The sequence below is a fragment of the Heptranchias perlo genome, chromosome 29 (genome assembly GCF_035084215.1).
Source record: "Heptranchias perlo isolate sHepPer1 chromosome 29, sHepPer1.hap1, whole genome shotgun sequence".
Taxonomy (NCBI): Eukaryota; Metazoa; Chordata; class Chondrichthyes; order Hexanchiformes; family Hexanchidae; genus Heptranchias; species Heptranchias perlo.
The window spans coordinates 606,321-626,448 of record NC_090353.1 but is presented as its reverse complement, the minus strand read 5'-3'; positions in this window follow the sequence as shown (position 1 = coordinate 626,448).

The window sequence follows — 20,128 nt, the reverse complement described above, 5'->3', positions numbered from 1 at the left end:
AAAGTTCTTGTATTTGAAGATAAAATCTTTTTGCTTTGAAGAAGAAAGATCCAGCTGACTGAAATAAGTTCATTGGATGAAAACCAACAAAAATTGACAAGAACCACGAAAAGTTCTTGTATTTTAAGATAAAATCTGACGCTATTAAAGAAAAAACTTCTCCCTCGCTGAAATATGTTCATTTGCTGAAAATCAACAAAACCACGAAAAGTTCTTGTATTTGAAGATAAAATCTTTTTGCTTTGAAGAAGAAAGATCGAGCTGACTGAAATAAGTTCATAAGATGAAAACTAACAAAAATTGACAAGAACCACGAAAAGTTCTTGTATTTGAAGAGAAAATCTTACGCTATTCAAGAAAAAACTTCCAGCTCGCTGAAATATGTTCATTTGCTGAAAATCAACAAAACCACGAAAAGTTCTTGTATTTGAAGATAAAATCTTTTTGCTTTCAAGAAGAAAGATCCAGCTGACTGAAATAAGTTCATTGGATGAAAACCAACAAAAATTGACAAGAACCACGAAAAGTTCTTGTATTTTAAGATAAAATCTGACGCTAATAAAGAAAAAACTTCTCGCTCGCTGAAATATGTTCATTTGCTGAAAATCAACAAAACCACGAAAAGTTCCTGCATTTGAAGATAAAATCTTTTTGCTTTCAAGAAGAAAGATCTTGCTGACTGAAATAAGTTCATTGGATGAAAACCAACAAAAATTGACAAGAACCACGAAAAGTTCTTGTATTTTAAGCTAAAATCTGACGCTTTGAAAGAAAAAACTTCTCGCTCGCTGAAATATGTTCATTTGCTGAAAATCAACAAAACCACGAAAAGTTCTTGTATTTGAAGATAAAATCTTTTTGCTTTCAAGAAGAAAGATCGAGCTGACTGAAATAAGTTCATTGGATGAAAACCAACAAAAATTGACAAGAACCACGAAAAGTTCTTGTATTTTAAGATAAAATCTGACGCTATTAAAGAAAAAACTTCTCCCTCGCTGAAATATGTTCATTTGCTGAAAATCAACAAAACCACGAAAAGTTCTTGCATTTGAAGATAAAATCTTTTTGCTTTGAAGAAGAAAGATCTCGCTGACTGAAATAAGTTCATCAGATGAAAACTAACAAAAATTGACAAGAACCACGAAAAGTTGTTGTATTTTAAGATAAAATCTGACGCTATTAAAGAAAAAACTTCTCGCTCGCTGAAATATGTTCATTTGCTGAAAATCAACAAAACCACAAAAAGTTCTTGTATTTGAAGATAAAATCTTTTTGCTTTGAAGAAGAAAGATCTCGCTGACTGAAATAAGTTCATCAGATGAAAACTAACAAAAATTGACAAGAACCACGAAAAGTTGTTGTATTTTAAGATAAAATCTTACGCTATTGAAGAAAAAACTTCTAGCTCGCTGAAATATGTTCATTTGCTGAAAATCAACAAAACCACGAAAAGTTCTTGTATTTGAAGATAAAATCTTTTTGCTTTGAAGAAGAAAGATCTCGCTGACTGAAATAAGTTCATCAGATGAAAACTAACAAAAATTGACAAGAACCACGAAAAGTTGTTGTATTTTAAGATAAAATCTGACGCTATTAAAGAAAAAACTTCTCGCTCGCTGAAATATGTTCATTTGCTGAAAATCAACAAAATCACGAAAAGTTCTTGTATTTGAAGATAAAATCTTACGCTATTAAAGAAAAAACTTCCAGCTCGCTGAAATATGTTCATTTGCTGAAAATCAACAAAACCACGAAAAGTTCTTGTATTTGAAGATAAAATCTTTTTGCTTTCAAGAAGAAAGATCCAGCTGACTGAAATAAGTTCATTGGATGAAAACGAACAAAAATTGACAAGAAACACGAAAAGTTCTTGTATTTTAAGATAAAATCTGACGCTAATAAAAAAAAACTTCTCGCTCGCTGAAATATGTTCATTTGCTGAAAATCAACAAAACCACGAAAAGTTCTTGCATTTGAAGATAAAATCTTTTTGCTTTCAAGAAGAAAGATCTTGCTGACTGAAATAAGTTCATTGGATGAAAACCAACAAAAATTGACAAGAACCACGAAAAGTTCTTGTATTTTAAGTTAAAATCTGACGCTTTGAAAGGAAAAACTTCTCGCTCGCTGAAATATGTTCATTTGCTGAAAATCAACAAAACCACGAAAAGTTCTTGTATTTGAAGATAAAATCTTTTTGCTTTGAAGAAGAAAGATCTCGCTGACTGAAATAAGTTCATTGGATGAAAACCAACAAAAATTGACAAGAACCACGAAAAGTTCTTGTATTTGAAGATAAAAACTGACGCTATTAAAGAAAAAACTTCTCCCTCGCTGAAATATGTTCATTTGCTGAAAATCAACAAAACCACGAAAAGTTCTTGTATTTGAAGATAAAATCTTTTTGCTTTCAAGAAGAAAGATCAAGCTGACTGAAATACGTTCATTGGATGAAAACCAACAAAAATTGACAAGAACCACGAAAAGTTCTTGTATTTTAAGATAAAATCTTACGCGATTAAAGAAAAAACGTCTCCCTCGCTGAAATATGTTCATTTGCTGAAAATCAACAAAACCACAAAAAGTTCTTGTATTTGAAGATAAAATCTTTTTGCTTTAAAGAAGAAAGATCTAGCTGACTGAAATAAGTTAATTTGATGAAAATCAACAAAAATTGACAAGAACCACGAAAAGTTTTTGGATTTTAAGATAAAATCTGACGCTATTAAAGAAAAAACTTCTCGCTCGCTGAAATATGTTCATTTGCTGAAAATCAACAAAATCACGAAAAGTTCTTGTATTTGAAGATAAAATCTTTTTGCTTTGAAGAAGAAAGATCTAGCTGAATGAAATAAGTTCATCAGATGAAAACCAACAAAAATTGACAAGAACCACGAAAAGTTCTTGTATTTTAAGATAAAATCTTACGCTATTAAAGAAAAAACTTCCAGCTCGCTGAAATATGTTCATTTGCTGAAAATCAACAAAACCACGAAAAGTTCTTGCATTTGAAGATAAAATCTTTTTGCTTTCAAGAAGAAAGATCTTGCTGACTGAAATAAGTTCATTGGATGAAAACCAACAAAAATTGACAAGTACCACGAAAAGTTCTTGTATTTTAAGCTGAAATCTGACGCTTTTAAAGAAAAAACTTCTCGCTCGCTGAAATATGTTCATTTGCTGAAAAGCAACAAAACCACGAAAAGTTCTTGTATTTGAAGATAAAATCTTTTTGCTTTCAAGAAGAAAGATCCAGCTGACTGAAATAAGTTCATTGGATGAAAACCAACAAAAATTGACAAGAACCACGAAAAGTTCTTGTATTTTAAGATAAAATCTGACACTAATAAAGAAAAAACTTCTCGCTCGCTGAAATATGTTCATTTGCTGAAAATCAACAAAACCACGAAAAGTTCTTGCATTTGAAGATAAAATCTTTTTGCTTTCAAGAAGAAAGATCTTGCTGACTGAAATAAGTTCATTGGATGAAAACCAACAAAAATTGACAAGAACCACGAAAAGTTCTTTTATTTTAAGATAAAATCTGACGCTATTAAAGAAAAAACTTCTCGCTCGCTGAAATATATTCATTTGCTGAAAATCAACAAAACCACGAAAAGTTCTTGTATTTGAAGATAAAATCTTTTTGCTTTGAAGAAGAAAGATCTAGCTGACTGAAATAAGTTCATCAGATGAAAACTAACAAAAATTGACAAGAACCACGAAAAGTTCTTGTATTTTAAGATAAAATCTTACGCTATTGAAGAAAAAACTTCTAGCTCGCTGAAATATGTTCATTTGCTGAAAATCAACAAAACCACGAAAAGTTCTTGTATTTGAAGATAAAATCTTTTTGCTTTAAAGAAGAAAGATCTGGCTGACTGAAATAAGTTCATTGGATGAAAACCAACAAAAATTGACAAGAACCACGAAAAGTTCTTGTATTTTAAGATAAAATCTGACGCTATTAAAGAAAAAACTTCTCCCTCGCTGAAATATGTTCATTTGCTGAAAATCAACAAAACCACGAAAAGTTCTTGTATTTGAAGTTAAAATCTTTTTGCTTTCAAGAAGAAAGATCTAGCTGACTGAAATAAGTTCATAAGATGAAAACCAACAAAAATTGACAAGAACCACGAAAAGTTCTTGTATTTTAAGATAAAATCTGACGCTATTAAAGAAAAAACTTCTTGCTCGCTGAAATATGTTCATTTGCTGAAAATCAACAAAATCACGAAAAGTTCTTGTATTTGAAGATAAAATCTTTTTGCTTTGAAGAAGAAAGATCTGGCTGAATGAAATAAGTTCATTGGATGAAAACCAACAAAAATTGACAAGAACCACGAAAAGTTCTGTATTTTAAGATAAAATCTAACGCTAATAAAGAAAAAAATTCTCGCTCGCTGAAATATGTTCATTTGCTTAAAATCAACAAAACCACGAAAAGTTCTTGCATTTGAAGATAAAATCTTTTTGCTTTCAAGAAGAAAGATCTTGCTGACTGAAATAAGTTCATTGGATGAAAGCCAACAAAAATTGACAAGAACCACGAAAAGTTCTTGTATTTTAAGATAAAATCTGACGCGATTAAAGAAAAAACTTCTCCCTCGCTGAAATATGTTCATTTGCTGAAAATCAACAAAACCACGAAAAGTTCTTGTATTTGAAGATAAAATCTAAATGCTTTGAAGAAGATAGATCGAGCTGACTGAAATAAGTTCATAATATGAAAACCAACAAAAATTGACAAGAACCACGAAAAGTTCTTATATTTTAAGATAAAATCTGACGCTTTTAAAGAAAAAACTTCTCGCTCGCTGAAATATGTTCATTTGCTGAAAATCAACAAAACCACGAAAAGTTCTTGTATTTGAAGATAAAATCTTTTTGCTTTGAAGAAGAAAGATCTAGCTGACTGAAATAAGTTTATGGGATGAAAACCAACAAAAATTGACAAGAACCACGAAAAGTTCTTGTATTTTAAGATAAAATCTTACGCTTTTAAAGAAAAAACTTCTAGCTCGCTGAAATATGTTCATTTGCTGAAAATCAACAAAACCACGAAAAGTTCTTGTATTTGAAGATAAAATCTTTTTGCTTTGAAGAAGAAAGATCGAGCTGACTGAAATAAGTTCATTGGATGAAAACCAACAAAAATTGACAAGAACCACGAAAAGTTCTTGTATTTTAAGATAAAATCTGACGCGATTAAAGAAAAAACTTCTCGCTCGCTGAAATATGTTCATTTGCTGAAAATCAACAAAACCACGAAAAGTTCTTGTATTTGAAGATAAAACCTTTTTGCTTTCAAGAAGAAAGATCTTGCTGACTGAAATAAGTTCATTGGATGAAATCCAACAAAAATTGACAAGAACCACGAAAAGTTCTTGTATTTTAAGATAAAATCTGACGCTATTAAAGAAAAAACTTCTCCCTCGCTGAAATATGTTCATTTGCTGAAAATCAACAAAATCACGAAAAGTTCTTGTATTTGAAGATAAAATCTTTTTGCTTTGAAGAAGAAAGATCTGGCTGAATGAAATAAGTTCATTGGATGAAAACCAACAAAAATTGACAAGAACCACGAAAAGTTCTGTATTTTAAGATAAAATCTAACGCTAATAAAGAAAAAAATTCTCGCTCGCTGAAATATGTTCATTTGCTTAAAATCAACAAAACCACGAAAAGTTCTTGCATTTGAAGATAAAATCTTTTTGCTTTCAAGAAGAAAGATCTTGCTGACTGAAATAAGTTCATTGGATGAAAGCCAACAAAAATTGACAAGAACCACGAAAAGTTCTTGTATTTTAAGATAAAATCTGACGCGATTAAAGAAAAAACTTCTCCCTCGCTGAAATATGTTCATTTGCTGAAAATCAACAAAACCACGAAAAGTTCTTGTATTTGAAGATAAAATCTATTTGCTTTGAAGAAGAAAGATCGAGCTGACTGAAATAAGTTCATAATATGAAAACCAACAAAAATTGACAAGAACCACGAAAAGTTCTTGTATTTTAAGATAAAATCTTACGCTTTTAAGGAAAAAACTTCTCGCTCGCTGAAATATGTTCATTTGCTGAAAATCAACAAAACCACGAAAAGTTCTTGTATTTGAAGATAAAATCTTTTTGCTTTGAAGAAGAAAGATCTGGCTGACTGAAATAAGTTCATTGGATGAAAACCAACAAAAATTGACAAGAGCCACGAAAAGTTCTTGTATTTTAAGATAAAATCTGACGCTATTAAAGAAAAAACTTCTCGCTCGCTGAAATATGTTCATTTGCTGAAAATCAACAAAATCACGAAAAGCTCTTGTATTTGAAGATAAAATCTTTTTGCTTTGAAGAAGAAAGATCTAGCTGAATGAAATAAGTTCATCAGATGAAAACCAACAAAAATTGACAAGAACCACGAAAAGTTCTTGTATTTTAAGATAAAATCTTACGCTATTAAAGAAAAAACTTCCAGCTCGCTGAAATATGTTCATTTGCTGAAAATCAACAAAACCACGAAAAGTTCTTGTATTTGAAGATAAAATCTTTTTGCTTTCAAGAAGAAAGATCCAGCTGACTGAAATAAGTTCATTGGATGAAAACCAACAAAAATTGACAAGAACCACGAAAAGTTCTTGTATTTTAAGATAAAATCTGACGCTAATAAAGAAAAAACGTCTCGCTCGCTGAAATATGTTCATTTGCTGAAAATCAACAAAACCACGAAAAGTTCTTGTATTTGAAGATAAAATCTTTTTGCTTTCAAGAAGAAAGATCTTGCTGACTGAAATAAGTTCATTGGATGAAAACGAACAAAAATTGACAAGAACCACGAAAAGTTCTTGTATTTTAAGATAAAATCTGACGCTTTTAAAGAAAAAACTTCTCGCTCGCTGAAATATGTTCATTTGCTGAAAATCAACAAAACCACGAAAAGTTCTTGTATTTGAAGATAAAATCTTTTTGCTTTCAAGAAGAAAGATCTTGCTGACTGAAATAAGTTTATGGGATGAAAACCAACAAAAATTGACAAGAACCACGAAAAGTTGTTGTGTTTTAAGATAAAATCTGACGCTATTAAAGAAAAAACTTCTCCCTCGCTGAAATATTTTCATTTGCTGAAAATCAACAAAACCACGAAAAGTTCTTGTATTTGAAGATAAAATCTTTTTGCTTGAAACAAGAAAGATCTAGCTGACTGAAATAAGTTCATTGGATGAAGACCAACAAAAATTGACAAGAACCACGAAAAGTTCTTGTATTTTAGGATAAAATCTTACGCTTTTAAAGAAAAAACTTCTCGCTCGCTGAAATATGTTCATTTGCTGAAAATCAACAAAACCACGAAAAGTTCTTGTATTTGAAGATAAAATCTTTTTGCTTTGAAGAAGAAAGATCTGGCTGACTGAAATAAGTTCATTGGATGAAAGCCAACAAAAATTGACAAGAACCACGAAAAGTTCTTGTATTTTAAGATAAAATCTGACGCGATTAAAGAAAAAACTTCTCCCTCGCTGAAATATCTTCATTTGCTGAAAATCAACAAAACCACGAAAAGTTCTTGTATTTGAAGATAAAATCTTTTTGCTTTGAAGAAGAAAGATCGAGCTGACTGAAATAAGTTCATAAGATGAAAACCAACAAAAATTGACAAGAACCACGAAAAGTTCTTGTATTTTAAGATAAAATCTTACGCTTTTAAAGAAAAAACTTCTCGCTCGCTGAAATATGTTCATTTGCTGAAAATCAACAAAACCACGAAAAGTTATTGTATTTGAAGATAAAATCTTTTTGCTTTGAAGAAGAAAGATCTAGCTGACTGAAATAAGTTCATAAGATGAAAACCAACAAAAATTGACAAGAACCACGAAAAGTTCTTGTATTTTAAGATAAAATCTGACGCTATTAAAGAAAAAACTTCTCGCTCGCTGAAATATGTTCATTTGCTGAAAATCAACAAAACCACGAAAAGTTCTTGTATTTGAAGATAAAATCTTTTTGCTTTGAAGAAGAAAGATCTGGCTGACTGAAATAAGTTCATTGGATGAAAACCAACAAAAATTGACAAGAACCACGAAAAGTTCTTGTATTTTAAGATAAAATCTGACGCTATTAAAGAAAAAACTTCTCCCTCGCTGAAATATGTTCATTTGCTGAAAATCAACAAAACCACGAAAAGTTCTTGTATTTGAAGATAAAATCTTTTTGCTTTGAAGAAAGATCTGGCTGACTGAAATAAGTTCATTGGATGAAAACCAACAAAAATTGACAAGAACCACGAAAAGTTCTTGTATTTTAAGATAAAATCTGACGCTATTAAAGAAAAAACTTCTCCCTCGCTGAAATATGTTCATTTGCTGAAAATCAACAAAACCACGAAAAGTTCTTGCATTTGAAGATAAAATCTTTTTGCTTTGAAGAAGAAAGATCTAGCTGACTGAAATAAGTTCATAAGATGAAAACTAACAAAAATTGACAAGAACCACGAAAAGTTCTTGTATTTTAAGATAAAATCTTACGCTATTGAAGAAAAAACTTCTAGCTCGCTGAAATATGTTCATTTGCTGAAAATCAACAAAACCACGAAAAGTTCTTGTATTTGAAGATAAAATCTTTTTGCTTTCAAGAAGAAAGATCTTGCTGACTGAAATAAGTTCATTGGATGAAAACCAACAAAAATTGACAAGAACCATGAAAAGTTCTTGTATTTTAAGCTAAAATCTGACGCTATTAAAGAAAAAACATCTCGCTCGCTGAAATATGTTCATTTGCTGAAAATCAACAAAACCACGAAAAGTTCTTGTATTTGAAGATAAAATCTTTTTGCTTTGAAGAAGAAAGATCTAGCTGACTGAAATAAGTTCATCAGATGAAAACTAACAAAAATTGACAAGAACCACGAAAAGTTCTTGTATTTTAAGATAAAATCTAACGCTTTTAAAGAAAAAACTTCTCGCTCGCTGAAATATGTTCATTTGCTGAAAATCAACAAAACCACGAAAAGTTCTTGTATTTGAAGATAAAATCTTTTTGCTTTGAAGAAGAAAGTTCTGGCTGACTGAAATAAGTTCATTGGATGAAAGCCAACAAAAATTGACAAGAACCACGAAAAGTTCTTGTATTTTAAGATAAAATCTGACGCGATTAAAGAAAAAACTTCTCCCTCGCTGAAATATCTTCATTTGCTGAAAATCAACAAAACCACGAAAAGTTCTTGTATTTGAAGATAAAATCTTTTTGCTTTCAAGAAGAAAGATCTTGCTGACTGAAATAAGTTCATTGGATGAAAGCCAACAAAAATTGACAAGAACCACGAAAAGTTCTTGTATTTTAAGATAAAATCTGACGCGATTAAAGAAAAAACTTCTCCCTCGCTGAAATATGTTCATTTGCTGAAAATCAACAAAACCACGAAAAGTTCTTGTATTTGAAGATAAAATCTATTTGCTTTGAAGAAGAAAGATCGAGCTGACTGAAATAAGTTCATAATATGAAAACCAACAAAAATTGACAAGAACCACGAAAAGTTCTTATATTTTAAGATAAAATCTGACGCTTTTAAAGAAAAAACTTCTCGCTCGCTGAAATATGTTCATTTGCTGAAAATCAACAAAACCACGAAAAGTTCTTGTATTTGAAGATAAAATCTTTTTGCTTTGAAGAAGAAAGATCTAGCTGACTGAAATAAGTTTATGGGATGAAAACCAACAAAAATTGACAAGAACCACGAAAAGTTCTTGTATTTTAAGATAAAATCTGACGCTTTTAAAGAAAAAACTTCTAGCTCGCTGAAATATGTTCATTTGCTGAAAATCAACAAAACCACGAAAAGTTCTTGTATTTGAAGATAAAATCTTTTTGCTTTGAAGAAGAAAGATCGAGCTGACTGAAATAAGTTCATTGGATGAAAACCAACAAAAATTGACAAGAACCACGAAAAGTTCTTGTATTTTAAGATAAAATCTGACGCGATTAAAGAAAAAACTTCTCGCTCGCTGAAATATGTTCATTTGCTGAAAATCAACAAAACCACGAAAAGTTCTTGTATTTGAAGATAAAACCTTTTTGCTTTCAAGAAGAAAGATCTTGCTGACTGAAATAAGTTCATTGGATGAAAACCAACAAAAATTGACAAGAACCACGAAAAGTTCTTGTATTTTAAGATAAAATCTGACGCTAATAAAGAAAAAACGTCTCGCTCGCTGAAATATGTTCATTTGCTGAAAATCAACAAAACCACGAAAAGTTCTTGTATTTGAAGATAAAATCTTTTTGCTTTCAAGAAGAAAGATCTTGCTGACTGAAATAAGTTCATTGGATGAAAACGAACAAAAATTGACAAGAACCACGAAAAGTTCTTGTATTTTAAGATAAAATCTGACGCTTTTAAAGAAAAAACTTCTCGCTCGCTGAAATATGTTCATTTGCTGAAAATCAACAAAACCACGAAAAGTTCTTGTATTTGAAGATAAAATCTTTTTGCTTTCAAGAAGAAAGATCTTGCTGACTGAAATAAGTTTATGGGATGAAAACCAACAAAAATTGAAAAGAACCACGAAAAGTTGTTGTGTTTTAAGATAAAATCTGACGCTATTAAAGAAAAAACTTCTCCCTCGCTGAAATATTTTCATTTGCTGAAAATCAACAAAACCACGAAAAGTTCTTGTATTTGAAGATAAAATCTTTTTGCTTCAAACAAGAAAGATCTAGCTGACTGAAATAAGTTCATTGGATGAAGTCCAACAAAAATTGACAAGAACCACGAAAAGTTCTTGTATTTTAGGATAAAATCTTACGCTTTTAAAGAAAAAACTTCTCGCTCGCTGAAATATGTTCATTTGCTGAAAATCAACAAAACCACGAAAAGTTCTTGTATTTGAAGATAAAATCTTTTTGCTTTGAAGAAGAAAGATCTGGCTGACTGAAATAAGTTCATTGGATGAAAGCCAACAAAAATTGACAAGAACCACGAAAAGTTCTTGTATTTTAAGATAAAATCTGACGCGATTAAAGAAAAAACTTCTCCCTCGCTGAAATATCTTCATTTGCTGAAAATCAACAAAACCACGAAAAGTTCTTGTATTTGAAGATAAAATCTTTTTGCTTTGAAGAAGAAAGATCGAGCTGACTGAAATAAGTTCATAAGATGAAAACCAACAAAAATTGACAAGAACCACGAAAAGTTCTTGTATTTTAAGATAAAATCTTACGCTTTTAAAGAAAAAACTTCTCGCTCGCTGAAATATGTTCATTTGCTGAAAATCAACAAAACCACGAAAAGTTATTGTATTTGAAGATAAAATCTTTTTGCTTTGAAGAAGAAAGATCTAGCTGACTGAAATAAGTTCATAAGATGAAAACCAACAAAAATTGACAAGAACCACGAAAAGTTCTTGTATTTTAAGATAAAATCTTACGCTTTTAAAGAAAAAACTTCTCGCTCGCTGAAATATGTTCATTTGCTGAAAATCAACAAAACCACGAAAAGTTCTTGTATTTGAAGATAAAATCTTTTTGCTTTGAAGAAGAAAGATCTAGCTGACTGAAATAAGTTCATAAGATGAAAACCAACAAAAATTGACAAGAACCACGAAAAGTTCTTGTATTTTAAGATAAAATCTGACGCTATTAAAGAAAAAACTTCTCGCTCGCTGAAATATGTTCATTTGCTGAAAATCAACAAAACCACGAAAAGTTCTTGTATTTGAAGATAAAATCTTTTTGCTTTGAAGAAGAAAGATCTGGCTGACTGAAATAAGTTCATTGGATGAAAACCAACAAAAATTGACAAGAACCACGAAAAGTTCTTGTATTTTAAGATAAAATCTGACGCTATTAAAGAAAAAACTTCTCCCTCGCTGAAATATGTTCATTTGCTGAAAATCAACAAAACCACGAAAAGTTCTTGTATTTGAAGATAAAATCTTTTTGCTTTGAAGAAAGATCTGGCTGACTGAAATAAGTTCATTGGATGAAAACCAACAAAAATTGACAAGAACCACGAAAAGTTCTTGTATTTTAAGATAAAATCTGACGCTATTAAAGAAAAAACTACTCCCTCGCTGAAATATGTTCATTTGCTGAAAATCAACAAAACCACGAAAAGTTCTTGCATTTGAAGATAAAATCTTTTTGCTTTGAAGAAGAAAGTTCTAGCTGACTGAAATAAGTTCATAAGATGAAAACTAACAAAAATTGACAAGAACCACGAAAAGTTCTTGTATTTTAAGATAAAATCTAACGCTTTTAAAGCAAAAACTTCTCACTCGCTGAAATATGTTCATTTGCTGAAAATCAACAAAACCACGAAAAGTTCTTGTATTTGAAGATAAAATCTTTTTGCTTTGAAGAAGAAAGATCTGGCTGACTGAAATAAGTTCATTGGATGAAAGCCAACAAAAATTGACAAGAACCACGAAAAGTTCTTGTATTTTAAGATAAAATCTGACGCGATTAAAGAAAAAACTTCTCCCTCGCTGAAATATCTTCATTTGCTGAAAATCAACAAAACCACGAAAAGTTCTTGTATTTGAAGATAAAATCTTTTTGCTTTGAAGAAGAAAGATCGAGCTGACTGAAATAAGTTCATAAGATGAAAACCAACAAAAATTGACAAGAACCACGAAAAGTTGTTGTATTTTAAGATAAAATCTGACCCTATTAAAGAAAAAACTTCTCGCTCGCTGAAATATGTTCATTTGCTGAAAATCAACAAATCCACGAAAAGTTCTTGTATTTGAAGATAAAATCTTTTTGCTTTGAAGAAGAAAGATCTAGCTGACTGAAATAAGTTCATAAGATGAATACCAACAAAAATTGACAAGAACCACGAAAAGTTCTTGTATTTTAAGATAAAATCTGACGCTATTAAAGAAAAAACGTCTCGCTCGCTGAAATATGTTCATTTGCTGAAAATCAACAAAACCACGAAAAGTTCTTGTATTTGAAGATAAAATCTTTTTGCTTTGAAGAAGAAAGATCTAGCTGACTGAAATAAGTTCAATGGATGAAAACCAACAAAAATTGACAAGAACCACGAAAAGTTCTTGTATTTTAAGATAAAATCTGACGCTATTAAAGAAAAAACTTCTCCCTCGCTGAAATATGTTCATTTGCTGAAAATCAACAAAACCACGAAAAGTTCTTGTATTTGAAGATAAAATCTTTTTGCTTTGAAGAAGAAAGATCGAGCTGACTGAAATAAGTTCATTGGATGAAAACCAACAAAAATTGACAAGAACCACGAAAAGTTCTTGTATTTTAAGATAAAATCTGATGCGATTAAAGAAAAAACTTCTCGCTCGCTGAAATATGTTCATTTGCTGAAAATCAACCAAAACCACGAAAAGTTCTTGTATTTCAAGATAAAATCTTTTTGCTTTGAAGAAGAAAGATCTGGCTGAATGAAATAAGTTCATTGGATGAAAACCAACAAAAATTGACAAGAACCACGAAAAGTTCTTGTATTTTAAGATAAAATCTGACGCTAATAAAGAAAAAACTTCTCGCTCGCTGAAATATGTTCATTTGCTGAAAATCAACAAAACCACGAAAAGTTCTTGTATTTGAAGATAAAATCTTTTTGCTTTGAAGAAGAAAGATCTGGCTGACTGAAATATGTTCATTGGATGAAAACCAACAAAAATTGACAAGAACCACGAAAAGTTCTTGTATTTTAAGATAAAATCTGACGCTATTAAAGAAAAAACTTCTCCCTCGCTGAAATATGTTCATTTGCTGAAAATCAACAAAACCACGAAAAGTTCTTGTATTTGAAGATAAAATCTTTTTGCTTTGAAGAAGAAAGATCCAGCTGACTGAAATGAGTTCATAAGATGAAAACCAACAAAAATTGACAAGAACCACGAAAAGTTCTTGTATTTTAAGATAAAATCTTACGCTATTGAAGAAAAAACTTCTAGCTCGCTGAAATATGTTCATTTGCTGAAAATCAACAAAACCACGAAAAGTTCTTGTATTTCAAGATAAAATCTTTTTGCTTTCAAGAAGAAAGATCGAGCTGACTGAAATAAGTTCATTGGATGAAAACCAACAAAAATTGACAAGAACCACGAAAAGTTCTTGTATTTTAAGATAAAATCTGATGCGATTAAAGAAAAAACTTCTCGCTCGCTGAAATATGTTCATTTGCTGAAAATCAACAAAACCACGAAAAGTTCTTGTATTTCAAGATAAAATCTTTTTGCTTTGAAGAAGAAAGATCTGGCTGAATGAAATAAGTTCATTGGATGAAAACCAACAAAAATTGACAAGAACCACGAAAAGTTCTTGTATTTTGAGATAAAATCTGACGCTATTAAAGAAAAAACTTCTCCCTCGCTGAAATATGTTCATTTGCTGAAAATCAACAAAACCACGAAAAGTTCTTGTATTTGAAGATAAAATCTTTTTGCTTTCAAAAAGAAAGATCTTGCTGACTGAAATAAGTTCATTGGATGAAAGCCAACAAAAATTGACAAGAACCACGAAAAGTTCTTGTATTTTAAGATAAAATCTGACGCTATCAAAGAAAAAACTTCTCCCTCGCTGAAATATGTTCATTTGCTGAAAATCAACAAAACCACGAAAAGTTCTTGTATTTGAAGATAAAATCTTTTTGCTTTGAAGAAGAAAGATCTAGCTGACTGAAATAAGTTCATAAGATGAAAACCAACAAAAATTGACAAGAACCACGAAAAGTTCTTGTATTTTAAGATAAAATCTTACGCTTTTAAGGAAAAAACTTCTCGCTCGCTGAAATATGTTCATTTGCTGAAAATCAACAAAACCACGAAAAGTTCTTGTATTTGAAGATAAAATCTTTTTGCTTTGAAGAAGAAAGATCTGGCTGACTGAAATAAGTTCATTGGATGAAAACCAACAAAAATTGACAAGAACCACGAAAAGTTCTTGTATTTTAAGATAAAATCTTACGCTATTGAAGAAAAAACTTCTAGCTCGCTGAAATATGTTCATTTGCTGAAAATCAACAAAACCACGAAAAGTTCTTGTATTTGAAGATAAAATCTTTTTGCTTTCAAGAAGAAAGATCTTGCTGACTGAAATAAGTTCATTGGATGAAAACCAACAAAAATTGACAAGAACCATGAAAAGTTCTTGTATTTTAAGCTAAAATCTGACGCTATTAAAGAAAAAACATCTCGCTCGCTGAAATATGTTCATTTGCTGAAAATCAACAAAACCACGAAAAGTTCTTGTATTTGAAGATAAAATCTTTTTGCTTTGAAGAAGAAAGATCTAGCTGACTGAAATAAGTTCATCAGATGAAAACCAACAAAAATTGACAAGAACCACGAAAAGTTCTTGTATTTTAAGATAAAATCTAACGCTTTTAAAGAAAAAACTTCTCGCTCGCTGAAATATGTTCATTTGCTGAAAATCAACAAAACCACGAAAAGTTCTTGTATTTGAAGATAAAATCTTTTTGCTTTGAAGAAGAAAGTTCTGGCTGACTGAAATAAGTTCATTGGATGAAAGCCAACAAAAATTGACAAGAACCACGAAAAGTTCTTGTATTTTAAGATAAAATCTGACGCGATTAAAGAAAAAACTTCTCCCTCGCTGAAATATCTTCATTTGCTGAAAATCAACAAAACCACGAAAAGTTCTTGTATTTGAAGATAAAATCTTTTTGCTTTCAAGAAGAAAGATCTTGCTGACTGAAATAAGTTCATTGGATGAAAGCCAACAAAAATTGACAAGAACCACGAAAAGTTCTTGTATTTTAAGATAAAATCTGACGCGATTAAAGAAAAAACTTCTCCCTCGCTGAAATATGTTCATTTGCTGAAAATCAACAAAACCACGAAAAGTTCTTGTATTTGAAGATAAAATCTATTTGCTTTGAAGAAGAAAGATCGAGCTGACTGAAATAAGTTCATAATATGAAAACCAACAAAAATTGACAAGAACCACGAAAAGTTCTTATATTTTAAGATAAAATCTGACGCTTTTAAAGAAAAAACTTCTCGCTCGCTGAAATATGTTCATTTGCTGAAAATCAACAAAACCACGAAAAGTTCTTGTATTTGAAGATAAAATCTTTTTGCTTTGAAGAAGAAAGATCTAGCTGACTGAAATAAGTTTATGGGATGAAAACCAACAAAAATTGACAAGAACCACGAAAAGTTCTTGTATTTTAAGATAAAATCTGACGCTTTTAAAGAAAAAACTTCTAGCTCGCTGAAATATGTTCATTTGCTGAAAATCAACAAAACCACGAAAAGTTCTTGTATTTGAAGATAAAATCTTTTTGCTTTGAAGAAGAAAGATCGAGCTGACTGAAATAAGTTCATTGGATGAAAACCAACAAAAATTGACAAGAACCACGAAAAGTTCTTGTATTTTAAGATAAAATCTGACGCGATTAAAGAAAAAACTTCTCGCTCGCTGAAATATGTTCATTTGCTGAAAATCAACAAAACCACGAAAAGTTCTTGTATTTGAAGATAAAACCTTTTTGCTTTCAAGAAGAAAGATCTTGCTGACTGAAATAAGTTCATTGGATGAAAACCAACAAAAATTGACAAGAACCACGAAAAGTTCTTGTATTTTAAGATAAAATCTGACGCTAATAAAGAAAAAACGTCTCGCTCGCTGAAATATGTTCATTTGCTGAAAATCAACAAAACCACGAAAAGTTCTTGTATTTGAAGATAAAATCTTTTTGCTTTCAAGAAGAAAGATCTTGCTGACTGAAATAAGTTCATTGGATGAAAACGAACAAAAATTGACAAGAACCACGAAAAGTTCTTGTATTTTAAGATAAAATCTTACGCTTTTAAAGAAAAAACTTCTCGCTCGCTGAAATATGTTCATTTGCTGAAAATCAACAAAACCACGAAAAGTTCTTGTATTTGAAGATAAAATCTTTTTGCTTTCAAGAAGAAAGATCTTGCTGACTGAAATAAGTTTATGGGATGAAAACCAACAAAAATTGAAAAGAACCACGAAAAGTTGTTGTGTTTTAAGATAAAATCTGACGCTATTAAAGAAAAAACTTCTCCCTCGCTGAAATATTTTCATTTGCTGAAAATCAACAAAACCACGAAAAGTTCTTGTATTTGAAGATAAAATCTTTTTGCTTCAAACAAGAAAGATCTAGCTGACTGAAATAAGTTCATTGGATGAAGACCAACAAAAATTGACAAGAACCACGAAAAGTTCTTGTATTTTAGGATAAAATCTTACGCTTTTAAAGAAAAAACTTCTCGCTCGCTGAAATATGTTCATTTGCTGAAAATCAACAAAACCACGAAAAGTTCTTGTATTTGAAGATAAAATCTTTTTGCTTTGAAGAAGAAAGATCTGGCTGACTGAAATAAGTTCATTGGATGAAAGCCAACAAAAATTGACAAGAACCACGAAAAGTTCTTGTATTTTAAGATAAAATCTGACGCTATTAAAGAAAAAACTTCTCCCTCGCTGAAATATGTTCATTTGCTGAAAATCAACAAAACCACGAAAAGTTCTTGCATTTGAAGATAAAATCTTTTTGCTTTGAAGAAGAAAGATCTAGCTGACTGAAATAAGTTCATAAGATGAAAACTAACAAAAATTGACAAGAACCACGAAAAGTTCTTGTATTTTAAGATAAAATCTTACGCTATTGAAGAAAAAACTTCTAGCTCGCTGAAATATGTTCATTTGCTGAAAATCAACAAAACCACGAAAAGTTCTTGTATTTGAAGATAAAATCTTTTTGCTTTCAAGAAGAAAGATCTTGCTGACTGAAATAAGTTCATTGGATGAAAACCAACAAAAATTGACAAGAACCATGAAAAGTTCTTGTATTTTAAGCTAAAATCTGACGCTATTAAAGAAAAAACATCTCGCTCGCTGAAATATGTTCATTTGCTGAAAATCAACAAAACCACGAAAAGTTCTTGTATTTGAAGATAAAATCTTTTTGCTTTGAAGAAGAAAGATCTAGCTGACTGAAATAAGTTCATCAGATGAAAACTAACAAAAATTGACAAGAACCACGAAAAGTTCTTGTATTTTAAGATAAAATCTAACGCTTTTAAAGAAAAAACTTCTCACTCGCTGAAATATGTTCATTTGCTGAAAATCAACAAAACCACGAAAAGTTCTTGTATTTGAAGATAAAATCTTTTTGCTTTGAAGAAGAAAGATCTGGCTGACTGAAATAAGTTCATTGGATGAAAGCCAACAAAAATTGACAAGAACCACGAAAAGTTCTTGTATTTTAAGATAAAATCTGACGCGATTAAAGAAAAAACTTCTCCCTCGCTGAAATATCTTCATTTGCTGAAAATCAACAAAACCACGAAAAGTTCTTGTATTTGAAGATAAAATCTTTTTGCTTTGAAGAAGAAAGATCGAGCTGACTGAAATAAGTTCATAAGATGAAAACCAACAAAAATTGACAAGAACCACGAAAAGTTGTTGTATTTTAAGATAAAATCTGACGCTATTAAAGAAAAAACTTCTCGCTCGCTGAAATATGTTCATTTGCTGAAAATCAACAAATCCACGAAAAGTTCTTGTATTTGAAGATAAAATCTTTTTGCTTTGAAGAAGAAAGATCTAGCTGACTGAAATAAGTTCATAAGATGAATACCAACAAAAATTGACAAGAACCACGAAAAGTTCTTGTATTTTAAGATAAAATCTGACGCTATTAAAGAAAAAACGTCTCGCTCGCTGAAATATGTTCATTTGCTGAAAATCAACAAAACCACGAAAAGTTCTTGTATTTGAAGATAAAATCTTTTTGCTTTGAAGAAGAAAGATCTAGCTGACTGAAATAAGTTCAATGGATGAAAACCAACAAAAATTGACAAGAACCACGAAAAGTTCTTGTATTTTAAGCTAAAATCTGACGCTATTAAAGAAAAAACTTCTCCCTCGCTGAAATATGTTCATTTGCTGAAAATCAACAAAACCACGAAAAGTTCTTGTATTTGAAGATAAAATCTTTTTGCTTTGAAGAAGAAAGATCGAGCTGACTGAAATAAGTTCATTGGATGAAAACCAACAAAAATTGACAAGAACCACGAAAAGTTCTTGTATTTTAAGATAAAATCTGATGCGATTAAAGAAAAAACTTCTCGCTCGCTGAAATATGTTCATTTGCTGAAAATCAACCAAAACCACGAAAAGTTCTTGTATTTCAAGATAAAATCTTTTTGCTTTGAAGAAGAAAGATCTGGCTGAATGAAATAAGTTCATTGGATGAAAACCAACAAAAATTGACAAGAACCACGAAAAGTTCTTGTATTTTAAGATAAAATCTGACGCTAATAAAGAAAAAACTTCTCGCTCGCTGAAATATGTTCATTTGCTGAAAATCAACAAAACCACGAAAAGTTCTTGTATTTGAAGATAAAATCTTTTTGCTTTGAAGAAGAAAGATCTGGCTGACTGAAATATGTTCATTGGATGAAAACCAACAAAAATTGACAAGAACCACGAAAAGTTCTTGTATTTTAAGATAAAATCTGACGCTATTAAAGAAAAAACTTCTCCCTCGCTGAAATATGTTCATTTGCTGAAAATCAACAAAACCACGAAAAGTTCTTGTATTTGAAGATAAAATCTTTTTGCTTTGAAGAAGAAAGATCCAGCTGACTGAAATGAGTTCATAAGATGAAAACCAACAAAAATTGACAAGAACCACGAAAAGTTCTTGTATTTTAAGATAAAATCTTACGCTATTGAAGAAAAAACTTCTAGCTCGCTGAAATATGTTCATTTGCTGAAAATCAACAAAACCACGAAAAGTTCTTGTATTTCAAGATAAAATCTTTTTGCTTTCAAGAAGAAAGATCGAGCTGACTGAAATAAGTTCATTGGATGAAAACCAACAAAAATTGACAAGAACCACGAAAAGTTCTTGTATTTTAAGATAAAATCTGATGCGATTAAAGAAAAAACTTCTCGCTCGCTGAAATATGTTCATTTGCTGAAAATCAACAAAACCACGAAAAGTTCTTGTATTTCAAGATAAAATCTTTTTGCTTTGAAGAAGAAAGATCTGGCTGAATGAAATAAGTTCATTGGATGAAAACCAACAAAAATTGACAAGAACCACGAAAAGTTCTTGTATTTTGAGATAAAATCTGACGCTATTAAAGAAAAAACTTCTCCCT